The 23901-nt window shown below is 45.1% G+C and overlaps 1 long non-coding RNA gene across 1 annotated transcript in view; it reads left to right on the top strand.

The window, feature by feature from the left end:
• The first annotated feature begins 2921 nt into the window (after window positions 1-2921).
• The window catches only part of LOC311429110, a 30870-nt gene continuing 9890 nt past the window's right edge, over window positions 2922-23901 (top strand). The window contains exon 1 of the long non-coding RNA XR_014688103.1: window positions 2922-3098. This is a non-coding gene — a long non-coding RNA (uncharacterized lncRNA). The remainder of the gene's footprint in view (window positions 3099-23901) is intronic.

Genomic DNA, 23901 nt, shown 5'->3' with positions numbered 1-23901 from the left:
GCAAGACATCTGGGGCTGCTTCCAGTCCTGAGTTCCTAATGGCTGCAACACTAATTAAGTACAGTATTACCATATTGCATGTTTTTGTGTAGAAAACTGCAAGAAAATGTTTCAGTTTCTTAAGATAACAGACTGGTATAGCTCATTAAATATGTGGTAGCGATAATTTCAATTTATATCAGGAAACAGATTTTACCCAGAAAATCTGAATAACTTGGAGACCCAAACCACAGTGGAATTCTGAAGTAATCCCTTGAAGGCTTGTGCAGTTTCTATGGAAACATGCAGGTGCTCAGGCTGAGTTTGTGGAATAAAATAATCAGTTATAATTATCTGGGAAAAATGAGTGATTCTTTTCCACATAAGAACTACTGTGTGTGTTGTCATAACTGAAGACAAAGAGGAGTGCACGATTGTCCAATGCATGTTTTTTAGAATTCAGCATTTCTGCACCACAAGACTTGTCAGGCCTTCCCACTGAAAGGAGTAAAAGTATTTCTGGAAAGCATAGTCTTAACAATTACGTTAAATCTGTGCTGCATCTGCAGAGAATTGGAGTCTCGTGGGCACAGGGATAATTCTGTTATTCTGACTTTAAACAAATTGTATTTATTTTTTGATGGCAAGTATATAAAGGCCACATCAGTATGCTCACAGTCCACATCCCATCTGCAGGGCATCAGGACAGCCCTTTTCTGCAGACCTAACACTATCTTCAGCTAAGTGTGACATGTGTTTCTAGGAATACGTTGCCCAGCTACAGTTTCCCCTAAACTTTGAGCCAGTGGTATCCAATTATCGAGATGGAGATGTTCAGTTTCCGTGTTTTGTTGTGTTGTAGCATTTAAAATGTGGGATTGTCAACAGCAATGCTAGCTGGAAGAATGTAAGTTTTCCACTCGACTAATGGCCTTAAGTTTATAGTTTCTTCCTTATTTTTTAAATTAGTTGCAAATTTTGAGGGAAAACATTTGCAAGTGGTTTGCATTTTCTACTGAAGGTCTGTCAGGCATTGAGGGAGGGTGTTCCCAGTAGTGCTCCTCAGTACCAAGGCTTTGGTCCTGGTTCTGCAGTATTGCAAGCATGGTGATGCAGGGACTTTTAACTCCAGAACAACACGTTTAAAATACTAGACAAGCTTTCTGGGGAAACAAAAAGACTGTGGTGTGATAATTGCAAAACACTGGGAAGGTTTAGATCTGCAAAGGAATTTAGGCACCTTGCTCTCCTTTGGAATTAAGGGGGTTGTACTGATGGTTTATGGTGGCTTCTTTCAATTCAGAAATTTCAATTTCCTGTTTACCTGGGAAATCTGCCCTCTATGCGGCTGGGTTTCTGTGTAATTTCTATTCAGCTGTGTCAACAGTTGCCCTGTCTAGTCTGGCACACTGAGTACTGGGTGGTGAGCTGTGCTGAACCCATAGTGAGATAAAATCCTACCCTGAAAAGTAATTAAAAAAGAAAAGGACTGAAAGTATGAAGGAAGAAAACAGCCTCCTTTGAGATTTCCCTGTGGCCTCAAGGTAAGCCAGCAGCACATCTGAGAACAGAAGCTGGTTCTCTTTACCAGCCGGTGTCATACTACACTGCCTACTAACAGGACATGGTTATCATCACACACAGACATCACCACCCCCTGTCTCCTAAAGGGAAATGAACTGTCTGATGTTTTTTTTTTTTTTTTTTTTTTTTTTAATTATTTTTTATTTCAGTCTATGTAGGACTAAATGGGAGCTGTAAACAGGCTCTCCTCCTCCCAGGAAGATGCACTGTATACTTGTAGGTGGTGCTTCTCACTCCTTCACTACATGGGTGTGCTGGGTCCTAGCTCTGATGTGTAATAACAGAATTTCAGCCCGGCATCTTTGGTCTCTGAAAACCTATCGTGGCACATTTTTATGTAGGGGGTGGTTGTGCTCTGCATCAAACGGGGTTGCCTTGCTCAGCTTATTCCTTTTCACTGTACTCTAAGGGTAAATGTAATCTCCCTGGAGCCCTGTAAATTATTGATGTGAAAAACTGCAGACTCAGGAGATGAAAAACTTTGCCCGGATTCAGTGAATGAACTTGCACGTCAAGTCAGGAGCTCTCCTTGTTTTCCGTCTGGTTTCTCTCTTAGCAGTGCCTGCTTTCCTGTCTGGGCTGCACTGACGGGAGCAGTTTAGCAGTGCTGCCCATATTCCTGTTCTTTTTCACTTATTCCCAAGTGTGATACATACCGTGCCTGGACAGGGGACTCTCTCCCTTGGCATTTTCTCATAAACCTCTAATTTTTCTTTCTCTGCATAGCTCACCTCTGTAGCATATACAATTCACCTGTTCCTGCAGATAACAAGCAGATGTTTATTACCAGTTTTCTGTCTTTAGGAGGAAACAACGAAACATGCAGCATGCAAGTGTAAAATAGCTACAGCATCTGGCACCCAGACAGCTCTGGGGCAAGCTTCATTAGTACTTGAACCTTTTCATTTACGTAACCTTGGAAAGGATAAATTTACAAGATAAATTAGTAAGTGCATGTTAAAAATTAGCAACGCCGTCAAGGTGGCTCTGAGCCACCGCCAGGCTTATAGCATATGTAAAATAAAAAAGTTATAGGGCAGCTCATGGAGGTGGGGGAACGACCCCAGCCGAGCCATGCCCCGAGGAAACGCCCTCAGCACCTCCACCGGGGGCCGAGGTGAGCTCGCGGCTCCAGGTGAGGCTTCCCCCGGCCGGCGGGGCAGCTTTCTGCGGGCCGGGGCCAGAGGCAGCAGAGGGAACCCGCAGCCCGAGGGCTCCTCCCGGGCCCTGCCTCCCCCGGGAGGGCTCCGCGCCGCCCCCGGCCCGGCCTCGCTTCCCCGGCCTCCCCCGAGCCATGGCGGCGGGGGCGGGCCGGGGCGGGGCGGGGCGCTGACAGGCAGCCCGGCCGCCCGCCGTAAACAGCAGCCGGGCGAGGGAGCCGGGGCTGCCCCAGCCCAGCCGGAGCCTCGCAGCCTCACCCCGGCCCCTCGGCAACGCCGCGGCTCGGCCGCCTCCCAGGGGCATGGGCGCGGGCACGGGCAGCAGCCGCAGCCGGAGGAGGAGCCGCCGGGCCGGGCCCTGCGCGGGGCACCGAGGTAGGCTCGGCCGCCGCCCCGGCCGCGGGGAGCCGCCGCCGCCGCTTCCCCCGCGGGGGCCCAGCGAGCCCCGCCGCCCCCCTGCGGGCTCGGGGAGGCCGGGCCGGGCGCTGCGGGGCTGCCCCCGCCCGGCGGCCGCCGCTCGTCCCCGCCGGGCCCCGGGGAAGGCGGCGAGCAACAGGCGGCCGGGCCGGGGGCTGCGCCCAGCACGGGGAGCGGGCGCCAGGTGCAGCGCTAAGAGGCTTTGCCCTCCGCCGCCGGCTTTGTCTGCGCAGCCTGACCTCGTCCTGCGGAGAGGGAGGGCGCCGGGGGTAGCGGCGCTGCCCGGGGGCAGCCGAGGGGGAGAGGCGCCGGCACGGTTCCGAGGGGGACCCCGGCTCCCACCCGGGGAGCGGAGCGGGGAGAAAACTTTGTGCGAGGTGCGCCGGTCGTGGCGTGACCGTAACGAGCCGGCGGGCTGGGAAACCGCATCGCCGGGCGGCTGCGGGAGCTGGAGGGTGGCAGCCGTCCGCCGGCTGTCTCCCCAGGGTAACGCCGGCTCCAGCGTGCTGGAAGTGCGAGCGAAGCCAGGCGTGTGAGATGCTCACCTTCCACGCTCACGCCTCTGGCTCTGGCACTGCACAGTCCCTGCGTGGTCCTGAGCAAAGCAAACCTGCGGAGCTACCGGCGGCATAACCGGCCGGGGACACCCAGGGTAGGGCCCGGTGGGTGTGCACAGAGAGCTTGGGAGGAAGGTGGGGCTGGCAGAGGAGCCCTGGTCTGGCAGCAGCACTTCAGCACTCTTTAAGAGCTTGTGCTGCCGACTTCAGTTCTGGAGTAGTGTCAGGTCAGGCTGGGCTTGAAGCAGTAACAGCCCTAAAATAGCCCGAAAATTTTCAGAGGAAAGAAGTTTTCTTTGGAAAATGCTTATCAAGCCCAAGATGTTTGCTTTGAAACCTGTCAGTGCTGATGAATTTTTCCTGACACAGAGTTCAGCTAATTTCGTCTCTGGACCAGGATTACTGGAAGCAAAAGTCCTGGCTCAGAGATGTGCTCAGGATAACAAACTGTGCCCAGGATAACAATACCTGCTGAGGGGTGCTGCAAGCTGCTCAGCTGTGACCCACGCTGTTGGTGCCAAACTCCCTGGAGCAACCTGTAGCTGCACTGTGAGAGCAAGACCTTCCCCAGCATTTAGTGCTGCTGCTGGACACCCAACAACTGTCTCTTCTCTGTGAGCTTCACCTAACTTTGGTTACTGTCTGATGTGAACCTGACAAATCCAGAATTCACTGACTATTTGGTGTTGTGGTGCTGTTTGTGGATTTTTCTCTGGCGTGGCTTTCTGCTAGCCCTAGTCAGCAGTCTTGCTTACAGAGGTAGACTAGTTGAAAAGAAGCAATTTTCTGTTTTGGGGTGTCAGGTTGGAAGAAATGCTATAACCTTTTTCATAACTGAGTGTACGGATACGTAGTCAGAACTGGCGGAGGTGTCCAAATGAAGCAGTTATTATTCTAGTACCAGGAAATCCACCTGGTCTCTGGTTGGTTTTGCCTAGTCTTAAGCGTCACAGGGACGTATTAATTCAGCAGGCTGGCTGAACTTCCTATATTTTCAGAAAGTTTTTCTGCTCTCATAGCTCTAACCCTTTGGACAAACAACTCTCCCATGTTCAAGGGTGAAAGGACTCAATCTTCCCAGCTGCTGGGGCTGTCAACACATGCCAAAGTCTCTTCTCTGCCAGCCTGGTTTCCTTATTGCTCTTCCAAGCACTGTTACTAGGGGAGGAAGCAGGTCACTGCAGGAGCGTGGCAGCTCCTAGTCGCGATGCTGCTCAAGGAAGGAGAGGTAGGTTCTTATAACAAGTCCTAAATTGATTCAGCATCCTGAGAAAAAGGAGTTTCCTGCTCTGGGTCTTTCCTGTCATATCTGTCAGAAGCAGTCAGCCCGAAGGTGACAGAGTGATAGCCAACCTCATAAATAGTTACTGAAGACTAGAGTGAGAAGGGTCATTTGCCAGGAAAAACGCAACCAGGAATTAAGTGTCCTTCTCTTTATTCTTTTTGAATTTTGCTTTATATTTTCTTTTGCTATTGTGTCTGTACCTTCCTTGCCCCCAGTTAGATATAAGGAACTCTTGAGCCTTGTAAGTGTCTAATGAGCATTGTGTAAGAGCTCAAAGCTCTGCAGTGCTTTGGATGTGGCTGGAAAGACAGGGAGGTGCTTCCACTCTGCTCTAGAAAGAGGTGAAGTAGAGGCAGAACTTCCACTTTTTATTTGTAACCAGAGAGCACTGAAAAAAAAATACAGAGGCACTGTATTTTTATCATGGCACTTTTTGGAAAAAAGTCTTTTCCGTTGTTTTTTTTTGGTCTGATTTTTACTGTATGTTCTCAAATGAACAGTATGTTTATATAGTGTGTTCTGAAGAAACGCATAGGAAGTAGTTCAAGTGCCTGACTTCCCTTAGATGTCAAGACAAGTTAATGTTATCCACGTCTCTGGAAATCCACCCCAAAACTTTAATTGCATTATCTGTTTGTATATAAAGGTTTGGAGATCCAGAACTTGGGTAAGCAGCAAAGCAGAATTTAAGACATTCAGCAATCCAGTCAAATCCCCTTGTGGGAATGCTGTCCTGTTTTCTTAATTATGGTTGTTCTGGCCTCTGAGACCCTTGAACTGCTCATCCTCTTTTGAAACACTGCTTAGGAAAATAGGTCATCTGTGGTCTTTAATTTGATTTGATTGGTTCATAGGACCCAAAGATGTTTGTTGTTCATGGATAGCTGCCTTTCCTGGGTGCTCTTGTGGGTTTGCATACTGGAGAATAAGAACACTTGTAATTCTAAACAATTGCTCTTGTCTAGGTTTTGCATCCACTTCATCCTTCCCTGTTTCTAAAACCAATGGGAGGCTCATTTGTCACTTTGGGTAGCATGGGCTGAGCTACGTAAGGTTTTTCTGAGTAAGACTTGGTCGTGCAAAATTTTTAGAAACAATGTGCATTGAGCTTGAGAGGTCAAAGACTGTCACTTCTATGGAAATGGCATTTTATTCTCTTTAGAATATGCTGAATTAATTTAATACATAGTATTTATGCATACAAATACTGAATAGCAAAGCTGTAGAAGGCTGTAAAGAACGGAAAATTAGAAGTCTGGGAAAACTTCAAATCTAGGACATATTAAAGGGGCATTTTTCCTAGAGAACAAACAATGTTGTTACTGCCTACTCCGGTGCTTCCTTCTCCGAAGGGTCAAGGCTGGCTGCTGCAGCAACAGCACCAGGGAACCACATAAACCACACGTCTAATTCACTGTATGAATTCTTACAGCGAGATACGGAAATAGCAGTATTCATGGAACTTGTGCGGCGTTTGCTGTGACTTGTTTTGCTAACTTGTGCATTGGCTGTAAAGATCTGGTGGCAGCTTGTTTGTGCATTGCAGAGCTGCATTCAGCTTGCTGGATGGGTTTTGTTAGTGGAGAAGGTCCACAACTCCAGGGCCTTGAAACCATCTTCACAAAGTTGGGGCCAGTTTTACTATTTCTGTTGTGTGGCCTTCCCTGAAAACATCAGCTGGCTAAAGAACTTCTAATTTCCAAAGCAGATTCTCTTTCACTGCTTACCACAGTGTTTTTGTGGGTCGTTTATCAAGCAATCTAACCACATTGCTGCGAAGCACTAAACAAGCATTTAACAGATTACATTGTGTTTATTGATTCTGGGTTAGGTAAATGGACAAGATGCCTTTGCACAGTCTTTGCAAGCACTGTCTTTTTCACCTGTTCAATGCAATTAACAGTACGATTTAAGAACTGTGTTATTCTTAAATGTAACTCATTGCCAGACAGCTCACAAACAGCAGCAGAGATCCGTCTCAACCATCAACGGTTTCTAGTGCTTGCAATTTCTTTCCCCAGGGACCAGGGGGAAAGCCAGCCTTTATTCTGTGCCCAGCTGGTTATCAGGTTTGGGCTGCTGTAAATAAAAGGTGCATGTAAATGGCTGTTCAGTTTCTATGTCATTTAAAGTAGGTGCCTGTCTGGAGTTCACCTGGGAGACCTCCAGACGAGTAGGGAATCTTGGCAGCACATCTCGCGTTTAACCAGAGACCTGACAGAAAGTCAGAGTTGATTGAACTCAGCTGAAAACAGTGCTGGGATTTGTGGCACCAGGTATATCTCTCATGGGTTACAAAATATTAACAGATCCTGGAAACTGTGGTTGAGATTTTCCAGTGTTGGATGAAATGAGATGCTTAGTCAACTAGTAGGTGAGCACTTTGCTCTGTGAGGCTCATGTAAGGGTTCCAGTTTTAAACCTTGCAGAGGTTGGCCAGGTGGCCAGGATCAATACAGAACACGAATATCATATACATGTATGTAAGGATGGGTAAATCCCATGTTTTAGTTAGGCATACCTTGATACCTGCCACTAAAAGTTTCTGTCCTTAAAGCGCAGTAGGAGGGCAGAATACATGTCAGTGTATTCAAGGGCAACTTTGTCCCCTACTTTGACCCCAGTTTGAATAAAATCCTCCTTTTACACACCATGAAGGGTAAGAGGTTCATTACAAGGAAAAAAAATATTCCCAGCTGTTCATCCCTACCTAAGCAGGTAGCTTGACTTCTGTCATGTTTTGGACATGCAACAAGAACTTGACCGTCTGAACCAGGAGGGGCAGCTGAATTGAACAGAGGAGAAAAAAAAAAAGAAGGAACTTGGGTGCCAGGCCAAAAATACCTATATATGGATAGAAGCTCGCACACATGGTTGCTACTTTTTAGAAAAGCAAACCGATCCCTTCCTCTCAAACATACTTTATTTTTAAAAAGCCTTTTGGTTCCTCTTTATCATGTGTGCTGCTCCTGCAAGGAAGAGTATCTGGGGGGGGTGGGGTGGGAGGGGAAGGCATTTCTTAATAAGCAGTCAGGCTTCCCTTGGGTCTGATCTGTTGGTTCCGATGACCAGAATAATCTGTCACTCTGACTTACTGCTAATAACTCTGTGCCATGGGTGTAGCTTGAGGATGGGAAACGTTCTTCTGTTCTTATCAGCGGTTTGTTTATAACTTCTGGTCTCCTGTTATCCAAGAATTTTTGGGGTTGCAATGGTGGGGGTCCAGGCATTGCCGTGACTCAGCACCGAAGGCTGTTCCTTCTTCACAGGTGAATTTTTCGATAGGTGATTTTTGCCTGTAGAGGGTCATTTGAATAATATCAGCTGAAGAGGAAGCAGCAGGCTCCCTGTGTATGATCCACCCTGCAGCACCAATTAAGCATTGAGGAAGTGTTCAGGCAAACCTTACTACGGTAAGTGCTTCACGTGGCAGCAGGCATGAGTCTGGCCTCCCCCTTCCTGCAAGGAGGAAGGAGATGTTATGCGGGTTATTGATGGGAGTGCCTACTCTCCTGATTACTGCAGGAATTCCTTTATTTTGATTCTTAATGGCCTCTTAAAGCATATCATGCTGACAGAGTCTCCTTCAAAATCAGCTAGGGGGGTGCTGTATCAAGGCGAAGAACCATCTTTGACTATTTCTATTTGCTTTCACTGTCCCCGCTCCTCACGTCAGCCAGGACAGAGGATTAATCTCTCTGATCCCTCTATTTCTAGTTGTAAAAGCGCAGTGTGCTATTGAGGGTGATTCACTACTAGGCCAATCCTTGTTATAATCTATTGTAACTATGAATGCATCAGTCAGAACAGGAAGGCTAATGGAAAAAAAATGGCTTATTTCTGTGTTGACTGTATGTGTGTGTGGGAAGATGGATGGTTTGAAACGCGCAGTCATGCGATGCAGGCTCTGCCGTGCTTTCACACCATGGGCCATGTTACAGCATCAAATTCCTGCAGATGCCTCATCTTGCCCTGTCTGTGGTTTTGTCTCCTCCTCGCCTGTTTCCCGTGGCTGCCTTCAGCAGGCTGCTCTTAAGGGACTTGCTCTGAGCAGCCAGACAAACTCTGCTACAACAGAGAGAAAGTGAAAGTTCGCAGTGGCTTTACTGTTCTTAATGAGCCCGGTAACATCTGATATTATCAGAGCAATGTGAAGAGCACTAGGTAAAAGTTTACTGTAGGTGACAACAGAGTGCAAATTGCACATGGAAACAGTCCGGGGGGTTATCAGTAGAATTCAGTTTTTCCTTCCTTTCTGGTAAATGAAGAGAACTTCCCTTTTAGTTCTGCATCCAAAAAGTTGTCCTTTTAAATGTGATTATCATCATCGTAGCTTTCAGGGTCATTTTCATACACAGTCTGCCTGCCAGATCTGAACTGGAGGTGCCAGAACAATGAAGGACAGTTACCATCAGTGTTTTTTACCTAGCTCAGTCCATAACAAGTCAATTACATTGCAGCTGCTTCCGTAAAGTGTATATGTGTATATTCATAAATACGTACACATAATAGAAACCAAGGCAGCTGAAAGCTTCCAGAGGAGCTGCAGCTCTTTGACACTGAAAATTATCTCTAGGTGAGAGAGTTTTCTTATTCCACACAGCATAAATGTAAAGAACTAAATACTGTCTTGTTGCAAAGGAAAAAAATGTCTGCTTAGCTCTATAAAAAAGAGGAAGGTCACTTGCAACTAAAGGTTTATTTTGAAAGACAGGAAATCTGAGTCGTGTTCTGCTTCTGCCCTGTATATTTCTGGTGTAAGCTACCTCACCTATGCATACGTTTACTTTCTGCAGATCATTTGTCATCTGTCCTATGTGTTTTGTAATATTCTTGGATTTTTTTAGTCTGCTTTCCAATGGGAAGTGTGCTTATGCAATTGCACTGCAAGTAACTTCTGAACCTGTTGGCCAAATGTCAGATATTTGCTGAAACTGTAGATGTAACAGGAGGAAGGGAATGTAAATTGCAATGTCATGACCTAGAGCTGTAGCCTCACCCTGCGCTGAAGCTCACAGAGATAGCACTTTTTTAGACACAAGGTATTTCACATGGGTGGATGACACTTAGGAACACTGCAACCACAAGATACCAAAATGTATGCTCTGAGGGTGCTGATCCTTCTGTCCAGTGGATGCCCTTCTTGTTTTGCAAGGTGTTTTGAGAGTGTAAGGGAGGGAAAAGGTTAAGAATTGTTAGTAAATTAGAATTGGCACTGTGCATCAGACTCTTCACAAAATTAATGTTTGATAACATAAGGGGGTGGAGGGAGGAGAGATTCAGTTGTAAAATTACAGGAGTCTTGTCAGACTGGCTTGATCTGGAGAGTTAACAAAAAAAGTAGCATGTTTGATTAAAAGATAGAAGGGAGTTTTAACTTAGCACTTGGCATGACAAAGCAGAAGCCAATAAAAATGAGATCAGATTTCAGCCTTCTAAAAGTGTTTGTGTTCTTATGCAGTGTGTTAACACTGTATTGTTAAAATATCTCTGCTTTGGGGTATGAAAACTCTATAATTGCTGTTTAGCAGTTCCTTTGCATGAGAAGTGTACTGTGTTTCTGTGATTCCCATGACAGTGGTGTTCAGCTATTTTGTACCCTTTGCCCTGGGGTCAGACCTGAAAGAAGAGGATAACCTCTAAGTGAGACCCCTGGAGTTAAGTCTTTCAAATGTTGTGGAAAATATTCACCGTGTTGTTTTCCTTGTAAAATTGCAAGGCTTGAAAGGTCTCTGTGCTGTTCTATACAAGCTGCTACATGTTTTGGCAGGTGGGTGAGAAAGAGCCATGCTCGGGTACACCTGAAGAGCTCTGCAGCTCCAAGGCATTTTAGAGATGAGGTTCTTTTTATATCCCTTCCTGGGAGTGTAGGAAAACTGCAGTGTGGTGTTTTCCAGGTGAATTGCTCAGAAGGTGAGGTTTGCAAGGTCCTGTTGTATTTTCTAAATATCTAGGGTTTCAAGATTATTCCTCTTTGAGCTTTCCTGATATAATTACTTTTTTTTTTTTTTTTTTTTTTTTTTTTCTTTAATGAGGTGTATAGCTTTGTTTCTAGCTGGACATTGTGCAAGTGAAAGATGAGAACTTCAGCTTCAAGGCTCTGTTCAAAGCAGCAATAGACAGCCCCGCCAGAGCCCTGTGGCTTGTACCAGCATTGTCTAAGAGCTTCTTGCATTTTGTGTCTCCTCACCGTAGATGCTTGTAGTGAAAAGTGGGTGCATCTCCTCTACTTACCTACCTGCCACACGCAGTTGGTTAGTCTGATGTATGCTTTGTAGTCTTTTGGTGGTTTTATTCTTCCCAGGATCTGAGTCTCCCATGGTCAACATCTGGTGCGTAGGGAGCCCTGAGACACTTGTATCTGCACCAAGCCCAGGCTTTTATTCACTGCTGGTGTTGATATCAGTTTTCTCACTCATTTTCCTCCATTCAGTGATACCCTGTTAAGAAGCAAGTGTGGCATTGTGTGGTTCAGCTGACAGGGATCCTGAGCGCAAGGAAGCTGAGTCAGGATCAGTTCCTTACATAGAAAGGGAATTAAATACATCATGCATTTGACTCTTGGCTGTGATCTTCCATTGTGTGTGCATTATACATTTGTTATGGTTGCTTGCTTTGTCTGTGTACTTGAGCTCTGCTTGTCAGCTGGGACACGTGCTCCATCTCTGAATGCCCCCTGGGGTGTATACCTGTGCAGTGTTACAGGTGCTGTGCTCAGACTTGGCAATGAGCCCATGCTGCCATCAGGGCATCCTGCTGGTGAGGCTGCTGGCTGGCTGCTGTCAGCTCTCAGCTCTCTTTTCATGTCCTTCCTAGCTGCTGTATTTGGGCTCTCAGCTTTGCAAGTCCTGCATGGGTTTGGCTGAGCCTGTCTTAACTGGCTGAGCCTGTGCAGGGGTGGTGTGCTTGTGGGTTTCACACTCATACTTCAGTATTGCTGTGCTTTCCACAAGACCTCACAAACCGTATACTCATCCCTTGTCACACAGTTGTAACTGGCATTATTTCTTGTGTGAGTAAGGGAAGGAGAAACGGCGGGTTGATTGTCCAGACTCTGACTGGCCTCCTTTGAGCTGTGTCCTGTGAGCCTCATGGACAGTTCTTTGTCACTGATGTAATCTAACTAATGCATATTAGAGACATCTGAGCCAGAATAGGGAATTTAGTGAGATGAAGAAACTGTTGGGTTTCAAGTCTGGAAGCAGGTCTTGCCAGCAGAGGATGGGGTGGAAGGCAGCATGGCCGCGCACAGCACGTCCTGCCAAGGCCGGTGGCATGGCCGTGCTGGAGCACAGGCCTGCTTTTCGCGGGTGCTGTTTGTCCTCAGTGTCCAGCAACCCCCGTGAGTCAAGGGAGAGCTGGCAAATTTCTGTGCTGAGCCTTTCCTCTGCTGGAATGTGCCAAAAAAAAAGGTGGTGGTGTGGGGAGAGATAATGACTGGCGAGCCAAGTCATGCTGTAACCCAACGAACAAGAACACAGTGCAGTGTACTGTCGCTGGGCCTCACAAGACCCCTTGTGTAGGAGATGCCACTCCAGCACGACAGCTGTCAGGGATAGGTTATTCGAGCCTGTAACTGTCTTCAGCACAGCTGTGAAGATGGCTGTGCCTCTCTGCAGAGCTCTTTATCTCCCCTTGCCCTTCTTTCTAGGTTTTGAACGAGAATCCTGAAGATCTTAAGAAGTCTCTTCTGGGCTGAATGATAGCTGCTTTCCCTTTTCTCTGTTCCCAGCAAAGACGACTGATAGATGATGGCCTTTGAAGAGCTACTAAATGTTGCATTGGAAGTTGGGGCATAAAATATAGTTCTAGGAAAGGCAGTGACTCATAACTGACTGTGACACTGGCTCAATCAGAGGGCTGCTAAAAATAATCCACCTTCTAATCCCATCATTGATCTCTAATTGAAGAGGTATTCTAATTTACAGCCTGCAGATGGAACAAGATCGGAGACTGAAGTGAAATCTTGGGTTTGTCAGTCAGGAAGAAAGTCTGGGCAGAATCAGTTTGGAGGGGGAATTTTGAGGGGACACCAGCTAAGGGTAATGGTGCTGATCTTGCACTGAACTGCTGAATCTTGTCCCCAGCTAGATACTGTAGGGTGCTGTTTCGTCAGCAGTGCCTATTTTTCAGGCAGAGGAGATGCCCTCCTTGGTGTGTAGCCCTGAAGGAAGTGATATGGTTTCCCCCAAACACTGAGCATGCAAACAAACCTTCTCACGTTGTGTGTCCGTGGTATCCTTTTCGTTTCCTGTTTCAAACTGTTACGTAGCATTGGTTTAGCGTTAACAAGAAAGCTGCCTGGTTTTGCTGCAGAACCAGCATGTTTTGGCAACAAGGGAAAAAAGAGCCTTTTCCACTGGGTTATTTAACATTTCATAAGATTGGGATTTGAATACTTGCTAGCCTCTTTTTTGTTTAGTTTCTAAGTTAGTCCCTGTCCTCTATAAGAGTGTAGTGAGAGTTGAGCTGACCTTGCAAAAGTGTGAAACTTCCGTTAACTTTGCAGGAAATGCAGGGAATGTGAGATTTGTGCCAAATTACTTCTTCAACAGGGGGTGGTAAAGGGAGCTTGTGAAAGAGGAGCTTTGCCATTGCCAGCTGATACTCTTAAGCAAATAGCTTGTGTTCCTGTGAAACAGAAGTGTGACTTCCCATGGGACCAAGGTTTAGTGCCTCTTTCAGAGAGCACAGCTAATGCGGCAGTGTGCAAGGAGGAACTGGGCGCCTTATGGCACTGAGGGCTCAGCGCCTGAGGTGCTTCCTCTTGCACCCGGGCGCTGAAGGAGAATGATTGGGTTCTCCAAGGAGAAATCAGAAATGTTTTGGTCACTTGCAGGCTCCTGCCACTTCCAAACTAACAGAATCCATACCCTGCAGCATGAAGTACTTTATGTCTGCCTTGGTGCCGATGTGAGCCTGTACCGAAGCTGGGGCTGTCTCTGGGGTGGAACAGGCCAGCTGGCCTGAGCGAGCAGAAAACTGAGGGGATTTTGTCTTGGTTCTCTGACATCATCTGTTGCACTTGGAATAGAAAGTAGTTTTCTTTTTTTCTTTTTTTTTTTTTTTTTTTCAATTACAAAAAAAAAAGAATCTTACATTTGTCATTTAAAGCTGCTTAATAAAGAAATACGTCCTTATTGCTCTATTAGGCCAGTTCAGCAGACATTCAGGTTATTTGTCAGTAGTAATTTTTTATCTACTTTTTGGAAGAGCGGATATGCCTGGATACTGTTTTAATTCTGACTACTTAAAGAAGGAAACCACATGAGCACCAGGTGTAGGTCCTGGAAAACATGAAGGAAAGCAAGATGGGCTCTTTTTCTTCTTAACTGCAGCTTTGGATGCAGCTGATGTAAAATTCTGATGCAACCTCAACAGGTTCAACGCTCCCCTCTTTCCAACAGGATGTTTTCTTCTCAGACTGATGAAATTTCAGTTAAAAAAAAAAAAAAAAATGACCTTTTTCTTCTTGCCTTCAGTTTCAGTAGATGCCTGATGGAAACTGCTGTTCCTTCCAGTTTTTGTCCTCATAAATGTTTCAGGTTTTGTAATAGCGCTCACATGCACCAGAATTGCATGGGCTCTATTCAGCACACTTGTCTTATCTTGATGGCTCCTCTCTAAACTAATTTAAAGGAAAACCCATCTATTAGGGAAGAAGACAGAAAAACCACTCATAAATGTGATAGGGTTGAAAAATGTGACCAATTGGTATCGGTGCTGTGGTCATGATCCTGAATTTTATTTTAAGCCTTTCTCCGTATGGACAGCTTCCCATATTGACTTCCTTTGCTTGCCCTGTGGATATGCAACTGCATCCCAGAATCCATTCCTCTGCATTGCCCTGGCTACTACCAGCTTCATCTAAAACATGTTTTGTCTGACAGTTTGCTGCTCTCTAATGGCCTGGGTTGTTTCTTACCTTTAGTAGATACCTGAAGATTGGTTGGAGCATCTCCTGGGTGAAAAAACAGAAGTCATTTTGGCACTGTGAGTCAGCCTCTTCCCAAGCAGCAAGAAACAGACCTGTACAATTCTCATGGTTTCTCATGAACAGGCACAGTTTCCGTTCACCTGCACACTTGCTGTCTTAGCAGCCTTCTGCATCTGCCCGTGGTTGACAGATGGGCTTAGAAATCCTGTTTTAGTCCTGGTAGATAGCTGCAATAGATTTTTTTCATAAGATTATATATAGAGCTTGTATGTGCATAGGAATGGATTGATGGAGTTTTGTTGTGTTTCTCTAAACTTCTTGTAAACTGTTTTTCCAGGCATCTAAATGTTTGTAGAAACGAAGGGACAAATTAGGGGTGGGACAGAAAGGGTGAACACTCGGTTGCAGAACAAAGAACAAGGACGGAGGGTGAGGAAGTAAGCAGTGGACACTAGGTTTCTTGTAAATATAAGAAAGGAATCCACAGTCGTGTATTCATCTCATGACCGCATCTAGCAGCTATTTTAGGTACAGTGGGGATGAATGGCCTTTTATAGACCATGGTGAGGAGTGCCTTGTCTGGGGGCCTCAGTAATGCCAGTTCCTTCTTTTCTGGTGGCACAGAGCACAGTTGAGGGGGGAGGACACGCAGACCCGACATACGCCTTCCAGCACACTTGCATGAACCAGCTTGCTAGTGAAAGGAAATTGTTTTTGCTGACACTTCTCTGCTGCCAGTGCGCGTTGGTGTCAGCAATGTGTCGCGTGGGGAGCTGGGATGCGGGGAGCCCGACTGTTTGTCAGCCCTCTGAAATCACTTGCCTGGGCTTTAAGCTACAGTATGGATACTTGAGATAAGAAGAGAAGGTGCAGGGTTTTAATCTCGCTGCGTGCACTATGACAAGCTTGTAGCTGGGAGAGACTGTCTTGTTCTGGCACTGGAGGGGAATTAATTCTGTTCAGACCTGCACCCTGTTTGTAGGCTTTATGCAGTTTTGCTATTTAATGATAATGCTGTTACACAGAGGTTCTTAAACTCTTCATAGTGCAATTTCCATGTTGAAATTGATGAGAAATACCGTATTTGCTTCGCTAGCAACTATGTCAAATGAAGAATCGCAATGGTGGCTGTGCAGGTGTAACCCCTGCAGGAGTGATTAACACACATCCCGCTGTTATTGCAGGCCTTACCATAGCGTCTGGGATTTGGTTGTGCCAGGTACTGTGTATTGCCACAGTAAGGAGCGATGCCAGTCCTACAAGTTTTTTGTGTGGGTAAAGCATCCAGGAGGTAGGGAAGTTGGAAATACCATTATCCAGCCATGAAGTAGACGTGCTATCCATGAATATATCTGTAATAAAAAGTAGTGACCTGTAGCATTCCCTTGGATTTAAAATGTATTTAAAATTTAACACTCTTAACTTCAGGGCATAGCAAATGACTTCATGTACCTAGTTTTGCATCAGAAGGTCATTTTATTCTAAAGCATGGGGAAATATGCTTGAAAATGATGTTATGTCATGCAAGTTTGTGGAAGAATCAGGTACAAAATGCTAGGTACATTGACAGTCTTGTTTAGTGCTTGAGCTTTTGAAGAAACTGGTTTGGGGCTCTCCAATTCCTGTACTGTGCAGGTTCTAAGGAACTTTTATAGCTGTTTCCTTAAAAAGAGCCTAATGGTTAGGCATAATGATGCAGAAATCTATATTTGTTTGCTTTAAAGATTTCCAGAGAAAAGATATGTTGTAACTTAAGCCTGTAAGTAGTGATCTGAGATTTAACTCATGAATCATTCAAAAGAAATGCATTCTGATGTGCATCAGTTTAGAAGCTTCTTATTCACCCAGCATCAGAGAAACAACGATTTCATACTTCTCCAAAATGCAGAATCGTTTAGTCAATACTATCTTCTTTTTACTCTGGCTTAGGATGAACAGTTTGCCTGGTAGCAGTTAAACAATGGTGAAAAACGTTGCTTAGGCGCCTGTTGTTCTTAAATAGCTTTCACAAACGTTAACTTCTGATGTACTGGAAAATAAGTGATGTAGTACAGGATTACCCTAAAAATGCATCATTGTTATCCATGCATAATACAGAATGTGAGCAATGTCCTCACTGAACAATAATGAGATTGTTTTGTTTCTTCGCTATCTTGTGCTGTAAATATTTACATTGTTTGAGAAAAACAGACTTTCATTATCTTTGATGTAAATTTATGTATTTGTTTTTAATAGTCTTTATTAATTATGAAGATCAAAATATAAAGCAATTTTTCTTTGGATTTCAGAACTGAGTTAGTTTCATGAACTTCAAAATGATTGCGGCAGAGAATGGGAGGTGATCATAAATTATAGGGGTGGCAATCATAAATTATATCATGAGGACTTCTATCCTAGACTAGAAGCTTGCCTACAAATCTATTTTGGTGCAGACTTCTCTCATTGGTCTGTACATGTGTTAGTGTGTCCCTCTTTCCATTTGACTGCAACCTTCAACAAAATTTTCTTTCAAAACTCATCAGTCGTCATAGGGAATGCTTTGCCTAATCGTGCAGATCATGTGGATGTTTTGCCTAAGAGATTTCCTGTTACTCCGGGGGCCTGCGTTATTGTGCTGCACTTGATACCACTTGCTGTCTTTGCCTGGCATGTCATAGTTCTGTGGGCTTTGCCTTTTTCCAGTAGTGGGGGAAAGGATATGTTTGTTTGTATCCAACAGATCGGCTGTGGACCCCTCTGTGCTGATCGCAGGGTGATGGACGATTGCAGAGGACTGACTGTGGTGCTCTTTACCATTCCCAAACTATGTTTGCAGTAATCTTTTTTTTTTCCCCTTTCATTTAAGAAGTTCAAATGGTATGAAACCTCACCAATAACCATTCCTATGGGTTAGTAAGGAAAAGATGCACTGGCTATCACCAGCAAGAGCAAGCAGCCACACGTGTGGCATGGTGTAGATTAACGCTGTGCAGTGATTTTGGACACACAATGAAGATGTAAAAGCTTTTCTTAAAAACTGCAGGAACAGTTATGGTGCTGTTGCATGATGAAGAAGCAAGAACCTGAATATGATGAAGAAGCAAGTCATCATCCCTATCTTTAAGAAAATATTAATTTGAGCCATGTGATCAAAACAGGTGAATTCTTGCTCTCAAGTGTGCAGTCAGTACCAGATCAGAGGGAGAAATGTCTTCCCTGGAGGAGGGCATTAATTTCTCAGAAAGCTGACCTCTACTTATTGTGGGAGTTGACAGGATCATGGCTAGGAGTGATAACAAGGCACACCCCATGAATGCTGTGATATTACATCCTGCTTGAAGCAAAGCCATGAAGAGAGGTTGCTGCACAACCGTGTGCTAGACTTGCTCTATTTGAAAGCACATTGGAGCAGGAAGGTGTTTGATGTGAAGGGATGAGTGAAATGGTGATGGTCTAGGCACGAAAATGTGTGGTACTTCCTAATGCAAATGGGAGTGGAAATTGAATGGTGCAGTTAGAGACCTCTGCATGCTGGCTTAGAAAACAGCATCCCTCTAGCTCTTGACCTCTCCCCCCTCCATCCTTAGGGGTTCCCAGTGTGGAGAGTGAAACTGAGGCTTTGCCTCTTTTTGCTTGTGATAGTTAGAGACTGTCCCAGGGATTATTGCTGATATTACAGGAGGTTTCATCAACACATATGCAAGGGGAATTTCTTAAAAATATGTACAACCTAGCAGAGCATGGATGTAGTCAGTGAAGTTGGGCCTCTGTAGCAGGAGCTGCTCCCTGCATGTGCACTGAGTGCTTGGATGGCTCTGCAGGGTGTGATGATGCCAGTGGTGCAGGTAAGTCACTTCTAGGATAAGCAGAAAATAGTAATTTCTATGGTGGGTTTTTTGTTTGTTTGTTTGTTTTTCTCAGGGGAACATAACGGCTATGTTATTTTCTTACGGGAACAGAGAGAAGTGACGTTTTCTTCTCAGTGCTGCCAAGCTAGTTCGTAATTGCACTTAGCAACTGATTGGATTTGAAGGGGACAGCTGAAGGAATCTGTTCATGAGGTGCAGACCATGCTCGGCTTTCATTGAAGTCAAGGGAGGGGAGCTCTGGGACCATAATTTACTGATTCTGTAGTTTAACAGCTTGCTTGTCTAGTTTCATTATGGAGAAATGTTTGTAAAACCAATCATTTTTGTATTTAGAGAGTAGTCAGCCAGAGCTGGCAGATATCTCTGTTTTTCTATGTGGTGTGTGTAGTCTGCAGCTGTATGTTCCTGTATCTTGGGAAGCTTTTAAAGGGAACATGGAGAGCATGCAGAAGGATCTCTTGTCCCCCTTCTAACTTTCTTTTCATTTCAACTACATAATGTAATTCAAAAATATTAAAAGAAAAATATTTTTAAGTCTTCAAGTTGATTATTTTTAGTACACGTGCAGGTGGAAGAAAGGAGGAACTGAGATAACAAAGTGAGAAGTTGCAGCTGAGTTAGTAAACAATGCAAGATAATGTGTACAGAGGCATAGCTGTAGATAGCAATAATTCAGAATTATCTCTGTGTAGAGCAAGGTCCAACTCTGGCAGCTCTTTTCACATACAACATTGAATGAACCCTAAAATGTGAAAGGTACTGCAGGGAAAGAAGTGCCAGTTTTTCTTCCCTCTCAGCTTAAGCTCTCTTCATTAGATTTGTTTGTCAAGTTAACAAAAGCATGTGAAGTACATAAACCATGATGACATCTCTTAAATGATGCTGTTAACAAAGTACTGATTGAACTACAGTAAAACAAAATGAAACGCAGATGCAGGATCCTCTTTTTGAAGATGCACATCTGTCATCTCTGGAAAAGAATTATGTAAGCCACATTAGTAGGGGAGGAGTCCTGACAAGCTCAAAATAAAATAAATAAAAGCTTGAAACTAGAGCCAACACAAGCTAATAGGATTGGAAGTATTTACAAATATGGAATATACAGTGTACAGAAAGTAGATATAAGCCCTATCCAGTTCAAATGTCAAGGTAGGTAAGCAAAGTAAGATGCACACAGGCATTTGCTAAATTCACTGGATGAGTGCTTCTGCTAACTTCGGGGGGGAGGATAAAATTTTATGCTTATGGGAACTTCATCAAGGCCTTCAGTAGAAAAACAGATTCCAAAGCTGCATTAATAGATTATTTCCAGTCTCACCTAAAATAAGCGTTATGCCATCTTGCAGTAGTCAGAGGGTGTTTTTCAGAGGGTTTCCATTCCTGTTTGGGTTGGTTGTTTTTCGTGCTGTGCAGAGGGGAAGTTTTAGAAGATCACAGTTCACATTGGTGTTCCACCAAGCCTCAGGGCAGCACTTTCCACCCTGCAGCCAGTGCATCCCCTGAGCTCTATGGACTTCAGCAGCTTCGAGGCAGGGTATTTGTGGCATAACACAGTGCTGCGCAGTGTCTGGATTATCTGGACAGCAGTGATCTGTTTCTTTATTTTTAACTTGCCCATCCTCCCAAAGATTATCAGACCACTGACCTATGTGATACAACTCACAGCCATCAATGGGGGCTAAGGGAATTGAATAAAGTATCAGAAGCCTTGGAGCAAACAGTCAGGAACAACTCGCAGGTGAAATTCCTTCTAGTTACCTCTTGCTTCATATTTTGCTTACAGTGCAGGTTACAGGGTTTGTCTTTCTTGCATAGGAAGTTGGTGGTTTTTTTTTTGTTGTTGTTTGTTTTTGTAATCCTGAGCATCTATTATACTTCAAATAGTAAAACAACAGAAATGTGAGTCTCTTTTTCTCCTCCTGTGGTCAATGTAAAGCATGTGTGCACACCTACATACATCCACAGGATGCTTTCATTTCGGTATGGCCTGCGAACATCTGCAGCCACTGTTACTATAGCACTAGAGCTTCTCTTGGAGGTCTCCAACATAGGCTGTGTAACAACCGAATGTGGTGGACTTTGAAGTTTAAATGACCTAATGTTTAAATGACCAGATTTTTAGATTCTGCTAGATACTAAACCACGAACAGGAAACCAGCATTTGTGTTCTCTTGCCACAGTCTAGCTGGGAATCTTTGGCAAGGAGCTGTTGAGCCTTTATTTCGGAACATGTAATAGAAAAGTTGCTTTGGGTAGCGGACAGCAGAACATCGGCCTTGCTTCTTCCAGTGGCACTTCTTGCCATAGCAGGCCATGAATTTGCAGAGCATTAGGGCTCACCTCATGGCTGATGTGTTCTTGTCTTGTCAGCAAGGTCCTGATGGGGTAGATGATGGAAGCGGGGCTTTAAATGGTCTCCCAGCTGCTTTTGCCATGGTGAGGTTACCTGTTGCTGTCAGTTGTCACCTCTCATGTACTTAATGCTGGTGACTGAAAGGAATGTAATGCTCTGTTGCCATCAGGAGACTGAACTGCCCTGGGGTGTGCCCAGCCTGCCAGGCCCTCCTCATGCACATGCTTTTCCTTCCTTTCTTCTGGAGTACCTTAAAAGACTTAGTCTCATTCCCTCTGAATCTTACTGATCTTGCCATGGTTCTAGCAAGGTAAGGAGGGGCAGAGCATTACAACTGAAGTGGTTCCAGGTGTCTGCTGGTGTTTTTAGTTACTGTCTGCATGCCCTGCAGAGAGCAGAACTGGGCTACCTGGGTGAAATCATCCCTCTGTTGAGAGCTGTCTTGGGGACTCTGAGGCCAGGATTTTCTCTGTTGAAATGATTCTGGTTTCTGAAGGCTCTCCACAGTTGGCAGCATCGCTGGAATCCAGTTTGCAGGAACTGGTATGGCTGTGGATGGGGGGACAGGAGGGCTTCCCCTGTGTCCCGGACAGGTTGGTGGGAAGCCTGGGGCACGAGCAGCAGGCTGTGGCTTACAGGCTGTTGGCAGTATCAGTAAAGAACGCTCTCATGGGTCCAGCTATGAAAACAGGATTAGCTCATTATTGTTTGCTGAATGCCCAAACTCCTTAGAGGTTTTCTTTAAGTATTTTCTTAGAGTGAATGATATGTTACCAGCCCTGGGGGCAGGAGAACAGGATCCCTCATCCTTTGCAGGCAAATGTCTGCGCTGCTTACAGGACCTGGCTCGTGCATGTGCCCTATCTCTCCCTTTCCTGCCATTCCATGATTAATTCAGCTTTCCAGGCAAAATGGAGCTGGAAAGTCCTTCCTCCACAAACAAGACACCTATACGAATGGTCATGGGGCTTCCCTCGTGTGTGGGGTTTGTGAGACGGATCCTGCACAAGGAGGAGGAAGTAGACGTGTTATCTGCCTGGGTGTGTGTGCTCAGCTGTTGGGTAGGTGGGGAGAGGTGCTGCAGCAATAAAGGATTGCTTAGGCTGTACGAGAGAGGGCTTGAACAGCTATCTGCACAGTACTACTTACAGCTGCAAATCCTGAATGGAAGGGAGCAACTAGGAGCAGTCCCCTAGCCTTAGCATTGCCTGCTTGGGGAACCTTTCTGGCTGGTCCCCCATTTGACGTGCCTGAAATTTAAATCCTTGTTCCCAGGTGTCCAGCTCCTCGCCCCCCTGGGTCAGGGAGCCCTTGGTGTTAATTTAGCTGTGGGAAAAGATCCCACAGAGCTTGCTTCAATTGGTTGTGTTTTTTGAGTGGCGTTGCTTTTCTGGCACTTGGTCTGTTTGCACTTGGTTACTGCAGATGGTCTCTTGACTCGTGTAACTTTATCCTTTAATTAGCACTGCAGAGCTAAGGTGCTTCAGGTTGAGACCAACAGGCTTTGAGTCTGTGTGTTGTTAGGGTCCCTTCTGGCTGGAGATGTTACTGTGTGGCATCTGGGTAAGTTTAGAGCTTTTTCTAAGCTCCACTTGAACAAAGGCAGGCTTTATTGAGTGTCTGCCAGGCTACTTTACCAGCGGAGGGCTGTTTCACATCGTCTTTGAATATCTAATTGGATTATATCTGCTGGTTGGGTTCTGGCAAAGAATTCTAACACGTGCTATCCTCGAAGTACCTGCAGAAAAACTGGTCTGATGTGTTTGTCATAATCAGGAGGGTTTAGCTGTGTTTTCTAATAAGTTTCCTTATTCTTTTTATGGTAATAAAATGCCCCTGCCTGCAAGCCCAGGACCCTTCTCGGGGGGGCACAGAGCAGGGTCTGTCTCCTTGCCCTCCTCCCCCTTGGTTCAGCCGTTGCTGGCAGTAGCACAGAACACGTTACCTGACATATTTTCATTGGAGCATGACGCTCTCTGGATTTCATTTCCTTATGTTTTCTTGGGAAAATACCTTCCATTCCTGCTTTGTTTACTTCAGTTTGCTATTCCTGATTCAGCCCATGATTATCTCTCCTCCTGGCACTTATGGATCAGCTCCTTTAGAGGATGAAACTAAACAGTTGTGGAGGACCCAGTGAGTTTCAGGGTTTTTCTCTTTTCACTAGAGCTGATTTACAGTCGTGCTGATAAGTTCCATGTTTCCCTCTGTCATCCAATAAGGAAGTGTCCTTGTTGCCTATTCATGCATATAGATGTGTTTTATTGTTAAGATCAGTGGTGTCTAGAAGTTATGGAGGCATTGCCTTCAAAGCTTCCATGAATGCGTTATGATGTGCTGTCTTGGCACTGAAAGTAATAAAAATCCTGACCAGGTGTCAGGAACGCTCTTGAATTTGGCTGAGCGCTCTAATGGGCAAATGGAGTGTGTGATTGGGAAGCAGCAGGCATTGCCTTTGTTTTTGCTGGCGACTTTCTGTATGACCTCTGGTTACTCTTTTCCCCCTCAGTGGAAAGAGGATGCTGAGCTATCATTCCCTGCATAAAGTGCCTTGCGATATGTAGTATATTTTTCCCTATTTAATCAAAAGCAGTCAAAGATCATGCAGGACTCCTGTGGAGCCTAATGGTAATAAGACTGGACCAGGCCAGCATCTTTCACAGAATCAAGAACCTAGGAAGTTTGGCCTATCTTTAAAACCTAAAGCTAAATAAATATTCAATAAGAAATGTGTGCCCTATGTGCTAAGGGTATACATTAAGTGCTGGCTTATACCTCTTC

Source organism: Aythya ferina (assembly GCF_964211825.1).
Source record: "Aythya ferina genome assembly, contig: HAP1_SCAFFOLD_329, whole genome shotgun sequence".
In the NCBI taxonomy this organism is placed as follows: Eukaryota; Metazoa; Chordata; class Aves; order Anseriformes; family Anatidae; genus Aythya; species Aythya ferina.
This window is presented reverse-complemented; position numbering and strand designations above follow the sequence as displayed.